The 9,303-nt window shown below is 35.5% G+C and overlaps 1 protein-coding gene across 1 annotated transcript in view; it reads left to right on the top strand.

Annotated features, from left to right (window-relative positions):
* The first annotated feature begins 1,729 nt into the window (after positions 1-1,729).
* RhoGEF64C (Rho guanine nucleotide exchange factor at 64C) overlaps positions 1,730-9,303 on the top strand; it is a 171,132-nt gene continuing 163,558 nt past the window's right edge. The window contains exon 1 of the mRNA XM_069503065.1: positions 1,730-2,098. The gene's annotated coding sequence lies outside the window, so the exon portion shown is untranslated. The remainder of the gene's footprint in view (positions 2,099-9,303) is intronic.

The following is a 9,303-nucleotide window of genomic DNA, read 5'->3' as shown; positions in this document are numbered from 1 at the left end:
GCGAGAGCTTATTTTGCTCTAAACTTTTTCACTTTATTGGCAGCGCGGTTCGAGTGGATGTACCTACCTACTATTCACGTTACATCTAGGGAGTTACTATTGTTTCTTACACTTTCGAGTTGTCGATTTTTTTTTAATTATTTTGAAACAAAAACTTTTTATTTTTTAAGTTTAAGTGAAAATTTCGATAGTACTACTGAGGGCAAATCGTTCTGCCGCGGGAAGACAACCACTAAAACTTCACCGTGTATATTTAGACTCAGAGCGAATATTTGTCATGGAGGCATCTAAGTTAGCTCTTGTCTGGCTCTTTTTCGTGTGTGAATCGCATTTTATGACGTGAAAATTGTTGATCGTATAGACGTGAATTACACATACATATTGGTGGCAGGTGTCAGCTGCGCTTAGTATCTATTGACCTTTTCTGGAAGTTGTACGCGAGACCGACGCACGTGGCCGAAATCAGCGTAGGAGTCTAATCCTGCGATTTAACATTTTTACATGATGATGTCTCAATGCCCTTACGAAATTCACCGAGAAAAAAAACAGATTCAGAAATCAAACTATATCGGGATCTCAGATTACGGGATCAGAAATTTTGTAAATAATCGGTACCGCTTAGAGAGGTCGTTAAGTTGACCGATTTATATGGCTAATATACGTACAACAAACAGCCACTATAACAGTAAAAAGATTGAAAACCCAACAAGGCCACGTATTAAAAATAAACACAAGGTAGACGTGTACGAGTATAAACCTACGTACAAAAGTTATGAACGCTTAACCTAGATTGCACGGTAAAAAATGAATCGCTACACGACATGATCTTGCCGTGTCTATGACAAATGACACCGATTAGAGGTTTCGTCACCATTTCACCACATATGCCGTGACATTCCACATGTCGTTTGTAGTGAAATAAACTTGAGTCTTGGCAGATGTCCGTGACTTTTGTCAATGGAAAATGAATGTGAAATTTGTCCTCCCTTAGTACATATAAGTTTTGTTTTGTGTTATTTAGTTATTACTAGATGATGCCAGCGACTTCGTCCGCGTGGATTTAGGTTTTTCAGAACTGTGGGAACTCTATGATTTTCCGGGATAAAATTTAGTCTATATATCCGTCTGCTAGATGCAAGCTATCACTTGCCGAGTAGGCGATGCCCGTAATGTAGATCGGCTAAAATAGTACCTAATAATTTTTTAATTCATTTTCCCGAAGATATATAAACTGAAACTGATGGTGAATATAATAGAATCTGTGTAGGTATATTTCTTTTCTGTTAGGTACTTTGCTTATGCAAACTCAATAAATATTTCAGTCTGTATTTATTTTTATTAAAGCCAAATAAAGCAGAATACGAATGGGACATTAATCTATTTCATCGTATTCTATAAGTACAAACAATATTTTACCTGTACATATTGTAAAAAAGTTTTGCCTTACTACAGACGACTTCAGTTCGACTTTTAAACTTTTCCTTCACTGCGACACTAATAAATTGATTAGATTTTTTTCCCATTAAACTTTTCCGAAGTTTTTCCGCAGCCTCAGCCGCAATAGTTACCAAGCTCTGAAACTTTAATGTTCTTACAATGAACTCCTATTGCGGCAAACATTTAGTACAGTTGCCATGCAACAAGAAATTCTGCAAGGAAACCGCTGGCTGAGGTTGTTTGCGAAACAGGCAAGCGCCGCGAAGGTGAAGGTATGGCTTCAACGCCAGTCGCTTTGAGAGAGAGGCAGGCATACGACGCTTGCGCGCTTACCTTTGGCATAGCATCGACGTCGCGCGCGCATGGTACTTAGTACTCACTTGTACATTCTAAAATTATTATCATACTCACTTTTCTCCCACAATTTTCTGAGAGTGACATAATTAATTGCAAATCCACAAGTTCGGACGAAGTGTGTTTCTGTGACAGATTTTCCCAGTGTGTGTTTAAAGAAAATTTTCTTATTTTTCTCTCGTCATTTGACACACATAACGTGTAACGGTGTGGAGATCTGACGATCCATCGACTCGCTAAAATCTGTGTGTTTTGTGCATCTCGGAACAGTGTGCCGGAATTTTTAACGGACTTGCCTAAAGACGAGGTAAGAGCGGATGTTTACAGTTATGCTTTATTGTATAACTCGAGAGTTGAGAGAAAGCGCTGTCTTATGAATCTTATGATAGCTTGCATTTAAGATTTTCATTAGCGCATAATAAAACTGGTGTGAAACTATTGTACTTACCTATTGTTTCACAACTACTCTACAGACTAATAGTATTTTAGAACACACCCACTCGGTGTACAATATTTAATTACTACTTTTTATGTTCAGTTGTTTCTGAAACAAAATTAACTCTCACATCTCCATGAGATAGTAAGCAATCTATAGATTCACATTTTTCAATTTTGTGCATGTTATACTTATTAAATTTTAGTTTCTAATTTATTTGAAACATTTTAAGGCCTTTTAGTTTTGCGACATACCTACCTACCTACTTATGAACGGTTAAGTAAATGATCGAATTACAGAACTATGTTTTAACATTAGCGTCCCAAATGCAAAGATTTTTAATTGTTGTATATTGTTTTGGTTCATTGCAAAGATTTTTCTAAACTATGTTTTTGATATTTTGCTTTATAAATCAAATGTCAAAAATTATAAAGTTGCGCTCAAACATTAAGAGATGTCTCTGTATTCGGCCGCTTAGTGTCATATTTTAAGTTTAAACTTAAGTGTCAGTCAAGTTAAGTATTTGATCACGATGAGAAAGTTCTTCAGCGCGCGCGGCCAATGGACCATATTCGCTTCGATGAAAGTCTCAATAAAACGCGATAAACGCCGCACTGTTACCAGAACAAAAAACCGACCAAGTGCAAATCGGACTCACACACGAAAGGTTCCGTAGGTACCTACCATCATACAAGAAATAACACTTTTTGGTCTTTTGGTGATGTAATCACAAATTCACGGTTTTCGGATTGTTCTCTTACGTGTGTACCTTTTACCTATTAATTAATTATTTTTCATCAGCCGTACTCAGAGTCGCTTAATCGTTACTTAAGTTTAGTTAAAACGAGACAGAGCTATATATCTCACATAAATCTGTCTCGTTTTAACTCAATATTAAGTAATGATTAGCGACTCTGAGTACGGCTGTAAGAGTAAGTTCGCCCATTTTGTTAAAGATCTGTCACCGTCGTCGGTTAGTGTTGAATATACACAAAATAATGTGACTTAATATATTCATAGACGAAAAAGTGAATATTCATAACGTATATATTTTAAATTTTCTAAGAAAACGCCGGGAGAAAACCGTTTAGGAACGGGTTTGCGTCCAGAATAAACAATGCAACGGGTGAAAAGGTCCATGACTCATCTCAGTCACTACGTGCTTGACTCCGGCTTTTGTTCGGAATATTTACCTTTTAAATAAGTCGAACCTCATTTTGTAAGCAGATAGACTATCGTATTTTAATTTTTAGTAGGTACAACCGAAACTCAATGACTGCATTTGTTCGAAATCTTTTAATTTTAAAAATCCTTACAATATGAATCTCTTAATTTAAATTAAAAAACTGTAAAACCCAAGTGAATAAAGGTTTTATTTATATGAATCTCATATTCTTATAAGAAACTAGGAACGATTTTTCAAATTAATTTTTTATGGTAAATCTGTCAAAACTTCAAAGCAATAACTTAAGTACAGAGTAGCGGAATGGGGTGTCAAAAATTCAATGACTCATTTTGTTAAAATGTTTGGACCATTTGACTTTCAAAACTTTAAAACTGGACAACATGTAGGTAAAACCTGTGTCTGTCGGAATTACGAAACTTCCCATTCGCGCATGCGATCAAGTCGCAATCTTTGATAATCGCTGAGTTTAATGGTAGGTACCTATCTTACTCTTACTAAAATTGAATTTTAGCCAATCATAGCGCAAGAGCAGAATTGCATAAAGTTCCGTTGCTGTAGCACATCTAAATATATAAAAGGAAAAGGTGACTGACTGACTGACTGACTGACTGATCTATCAGCTCAAACTACTGGGCGGATCGGGCTGAACTTTGGCATGCAGATAGCTATTATAACGTACAACCGCTAAGAAAGGATTTTTGAAAATTCAACCCCTGAGGGGGTGAAACTGGTTTGAAATTTTTGTAGTCCACGCGGACGAAGTCGCGAGCATAAGCTAGTTTAGTTATAAAGTACCTATACAATATTTCATGTACGAGTAATATTTTTTCTTTCAAAACGTTAATGTTCATAATTCGTACAAAAATCCAATCATTGATCGCGACAGGTCGACATGGCAATCGGGGTGAGGATGCCCCGTACACCCGCACACCGCCCGCACTAACCCAGTGCGGGATAGGGCGGGCGCTATGCGGGTGTGCAGGGAGTCCCCTCCTCCACGACTCACCTCATATCCCGATTGCCATTACGACTTGTCGCGCGAACTATAGGTACTATCTCATCTTCATCACCATCATCTCAACCCATCGCCGACGGCCTACTACTGAACACGGGTCTTAGAATGAAGTGAATAATGAAGTGAATACTATGCATGCGTATACTACCTACCTAGTACCTAGTCTAATAATCTCGAGTACGAAGCATGAAGTATAATATTAACTAGCTTATGCCCGCGACTTCGTCCGCGTGGACTACACAACTTACAAACCCCTATTTTATCCCTTTAGGGATTGAATTTTTAAAAATTCTTTCTAAGCGGATGTCTATCAGTACCCTTATCATAAATGCGAAAGTGTGTTTGTTGGTTTGTTGATTTGTTGGTTTGTCCTTCAATCACGTCGCAATGGTGCAACGGATTGACGTGATTTTTTGCATGGGTATAGATAAAGACATACTTTTTATCCCGGAAAATCAAAGAGTTCCCACGGGATTTTTAAAAAACCTAATCCAACGCGGACGAAGTTGCGGGCATCAGCTAGTGTCATAATAACTATCTGCATGCTACAGCCCGATCCGTCCAGTTGTTTGAGCTGTGCGTCGATAGATCAGTCAGTTCAGTCAGCTTTTTCTTTTTAAATAAAATATATAAGTAGATAATGGGGCCGATTCTCTTGTACACAATCTCTAAACTAAATTAACATGACTAAATCTAGTGCTATCCTTTTCCGCAAGCAACATTATGAAAGGGATAGCAATAGATTTAGACGTGTCATTTTAGTTTAGTTTAAGAGATTGAAATTAGTACAACAGAATTAGCCACATTGCTTAGGGAAGAAGAAAATTTATTGTTTTAAAAACACAAACAGAGATAGGATTCTACTAAGATCAAAACCGTTTCGTTCGGAAATCGGGTAATAAGGTTAGTCGTTTGGAATCCTTTATATAGTCAACTCAAAGAATATGCTATTCCTGGATATGGAATTGAAAATGGCATAATATTCTTTGTAACGAGATGCGCTGCAACATTGTTAGCGAGTCTCATATTACATGCCATGTCAGTGGTTTATTTTTGCCTTATGTGCGTGTAATCAAATAGCTACTGGCAGGGTTTCATCAGTATCATACAGGATATTCCCACGATTTTGTCTACGTAAAAAGATTACCTACTTAAATTGGGATCCCTTTTTTTATAGGTATGATATAAAACCAATTTCAATAAAGTTTCGCATTTAGGTTCAACGTTTAATACACTAAGGGACTACGGTATTATTTTATGGTAACAGAGCACATAGAATTTTAAATATAAATATTATTTATAAAAAGCGTGCAACAAATTTGCGCTCGGTTGGCCCAGACTACCGCTCCCGTAGTCGCCCGCAACGCGTCTTGAGAGCACCCTTGTACATCTGCAATCCCATATCGCCTTAATATTTTTAGGGTTCCGTACCTCAAAAGGAAAAACGGAACCCTTATAGGAGCACTTTGCTGTCTGTCTGTCTGTCTGTCTAGCTGGCATTAGGGGAAAAATCTGAAAACCGTGAATTTGTGGTTAAATCACACAAAAAAAAATTAAATTGTGGTCATGAACTAAAAATAGGCTAGTTGACACTTTTTTTAAGTAGGTCTTAAATGGTTAATATTTGTCCTATTAGATAAAAAAAATTAACACTATATTTTTTTGCGCCCTAAAAACCGTAAAACTTTAATTTAAAAATATATTTTTCTTAGACAGGTGAAAACACTGTCGGCCATGTTTGGCCGATAGATTATCTGTGCTCTGACGTCATGCATTTGTAAACAACAGCATAACCTCCCAAAGTTTAATAAATATGACTTCTATACTAGTTTACATGAAAATATAGTAATTATCGTTATTGTATCATCCGAGAATGTAAAAACGCATCGATAAAGACCACAGGAAAGTTGTGGATTAGAGTGCCCAGTGAAATAAATATACGTAACACGCGAAGACTTGCTTAAAGGGATCCTATATCACTAACGACTGCAACCCAAATTTATTTTTGCAAAGATCACTTTGTTGTAAGTCTTACTTAATAACTTATTTAATTTATTTTATTTTATTTTTTATTTTCTTTATTGGGTTTACCAACAGCTTAGTCATTCACAAATACAGTCACAAAAACAATTTTAACTAAGTAAAATACAATCACAAAATGACAAGCTTATTATAGGCAACCACAGCATGCATAAACTTAACATACATTTCCTAAAGCTAATTAACAAAATTAACAAAATTAAATTACATTACATAAATAATATAAATAATACAGATTAATGATTGTTATTTACATACAAATATTTGTTGTATGTGTATACTTATTTATTTAATTATTTTTAATTTTTAATCATCACTTCGCACCTATTGCTTAATACTATATCTAGAAAATTAATTAAAGATTTATAAAGAGAAAACGATAATTTTTTACGTTTACTATGAGTTTTTAGAAATATATAAAAACTAGCTCATGCTCGTGACTTCGCCCGCGTGGACTTCATAAATTTCAAACCCCCATTTAACCCACTCAGGGGTGGAATTTCAAAAAATCCTTTCCTAGTGGATACCTTCTCTTTACCTACAAAGAACACACCCACCAAATTTCATGTATCTAGGACCAGCTGTTTAGATGTTTAGGCTGTGCGTTGATATATAAGTTAGTCAGGACTTGAAATTTTATATATATGGATACTACGTTAGTCAATAGGGATGACATTTGTTTGTTTACATATTTAATGACGTCACATCATGGCTGACAGCGTTTTCTGAGTTTCAAATAAAAATAAAAACTGTATTTTTTAAAATTGGATTTATATATCCATCCTGCGTTTTTAATAATTGTTATTGATATATTTCGTTGTCTTAAGCAAAATACTATAATAAATAATCATTTATTGGACGAAATTAGATATGAGTCAAGTAGCCTCGAAGTAAGATAACTATATCAAGTGGGGTATCATATGAAAGGGCAAAGGAAAAATACCACTGTAGTACGGAACCCTCGTTGCGCGACCCTGACTCGCACTTGGCCGGTTTTTATAACAAATAGGAAGGTACCTAGGTAAACAGGTTAACAGAGACTGGTCATAACTAAAAATAAATATTAAAGTTCTATTAGCTAACATTATTAATGTTCATAATTGACCTGTGACCTATCGCACGTAACGTAGCTACTTACATTGCAAACTTTGTTGCAAATGGACAAGTTTGTATATTTACTTGACTTTTAGATAACCGCAATCATTATGAGGACACCAGACGAGATGATGAGATATAAATCATTTACTTTTTCCTAAATGGCCGCAACTTTGTCACGTATTTTTTTCATTTAACAAAAAGTGAAAATAAATTATTTGATTAAGGAAAGGTCATGGCTTTGAACAAGAATTTTGTAAGGCGTGACAAAACTTTGTCGCACTGATTGTTCTTGGGCTGCTGAATTAAACATGGATTCTCCTAAGCATGATCTCTACTACCAACCAAACACCCTTAATTACAGTACACCCTTATGTACAGTAAAGAGTTAGCTTACATCCCGGGGAAGAACATAGGATTTATCCCGGGAAATCAAAGAGTTCCCACGTGATTCTTAAAGGCCCACCCGTTTAAACGATTTATATGAAGTTTAGTACAGAGGTAGCTTGCATCCCGGAAATTGTCAGGCAATTTTTTATCCCGGAAAATCAAAGAGTTCCTATGGGATTTTTTTCACCAAAAAAAAACCTAAATCCACGCGGATGAGTCGCGGGCATCACCTGGTAAATATTATAAATTATCATAATATAAATTTAAATTTAGTTCAGTCACTTTAATATTTTTTTTAGTCTTTAAGCGAGTTTAATCTCAAGGAAGCCAAGATCCTCAAAGTTGAAGAAACAACGTGAGAATTTTTTTCTACATTGTCAAATACATCATTATATTTTTATGCAATCAACGCAAAGATCTTTTGAAGACGTTTCGCATTTAAATGTTAAAATGTTCTGTCCGGTAATTTAATGAATTATTATTTGGCCACATCTTGTTTGATGTCATCATTGATTGCGCACTTGTAACAAACAGGATAACCCGTCCGAGCAAAAGTCCGTGCAAAATGTCGAAAAAATATCCGAGTAGGTACGCATTTGGCCGGCATTTTATTTCACTTCACCTGATTATTTTTATTTACTCACTTCAGTCATGTGATTAGTAGTTTTTGATCACGCGAACGTTTCTTTAGTTCTTAATTTTTAACAAAGGTCAAACGCAAGTTTGTATGAACAAGTGGTTAAGTGAAGTTCTTTTCTATAGAGTACTTATATAAGAAATAAATATAAATGTAAAAAATAGCCTGCTTTAGTACAGTACATTAAAATTTAATTTTTTTGTTAAAGTAGTAAAAAAGTCTTTTTTGAAAAGCACTCGAAAAACAAAGAAAATGAGTCCAAATTAGACTGTCGTGCCATATGCCATCGTAGAAGATTGCAATATTCAAATACCATCATCAGAGACGCGCAATGGTACTTTTATCATCTATAATCATCTAAACCACATGTACTTATAAATTTTGAACTCAATCGAACAATTGGATGTAGCCAAAAAACTTTACACCACTTTTGATGGAATGGCAACCATACAAACAAGTTAAACTAAGTGAAGTCAGCCAGAAGAAAACAAATAGAGGCTTGTTTGTTGCTAAAAAATTAAATAAATTAAATTCTTATATATTTTAATAAGCATAGCTGTGGTAGCCTAGTGGTTAGGACGTCCGCCTTCCAATCGGAGGTCGGGGGTTCGATCCCGGGTACGCAACTCTAACTTTTTGGAGCTATGTGCGTTTTCAAGTAATTAAAATATCACTTGCTTTAACGGTGAAGGAAAACATCTTGAGGAAACCTG

The sequence above is a fragment of the Maniola hyperantus genome, chromosome 14 (genome assembly GCF_902806685.2).
Source record: "Maniola hyperantus chromosome 14, iAphHyp1.2, whole genome shotgun sequence".
NCBI classification, from domain to species: domain Eukaryota; kingdom Metazoa; phylum Arthropoda; class Insecta; order Lepidoptera; family Nymphalidae; genus Maniola; species Maniola hyperantus.
Note: the sequence above shows the minus strand (reverse complement) of the source record. Positions and strands in the feature narration are given on the sequence as shown.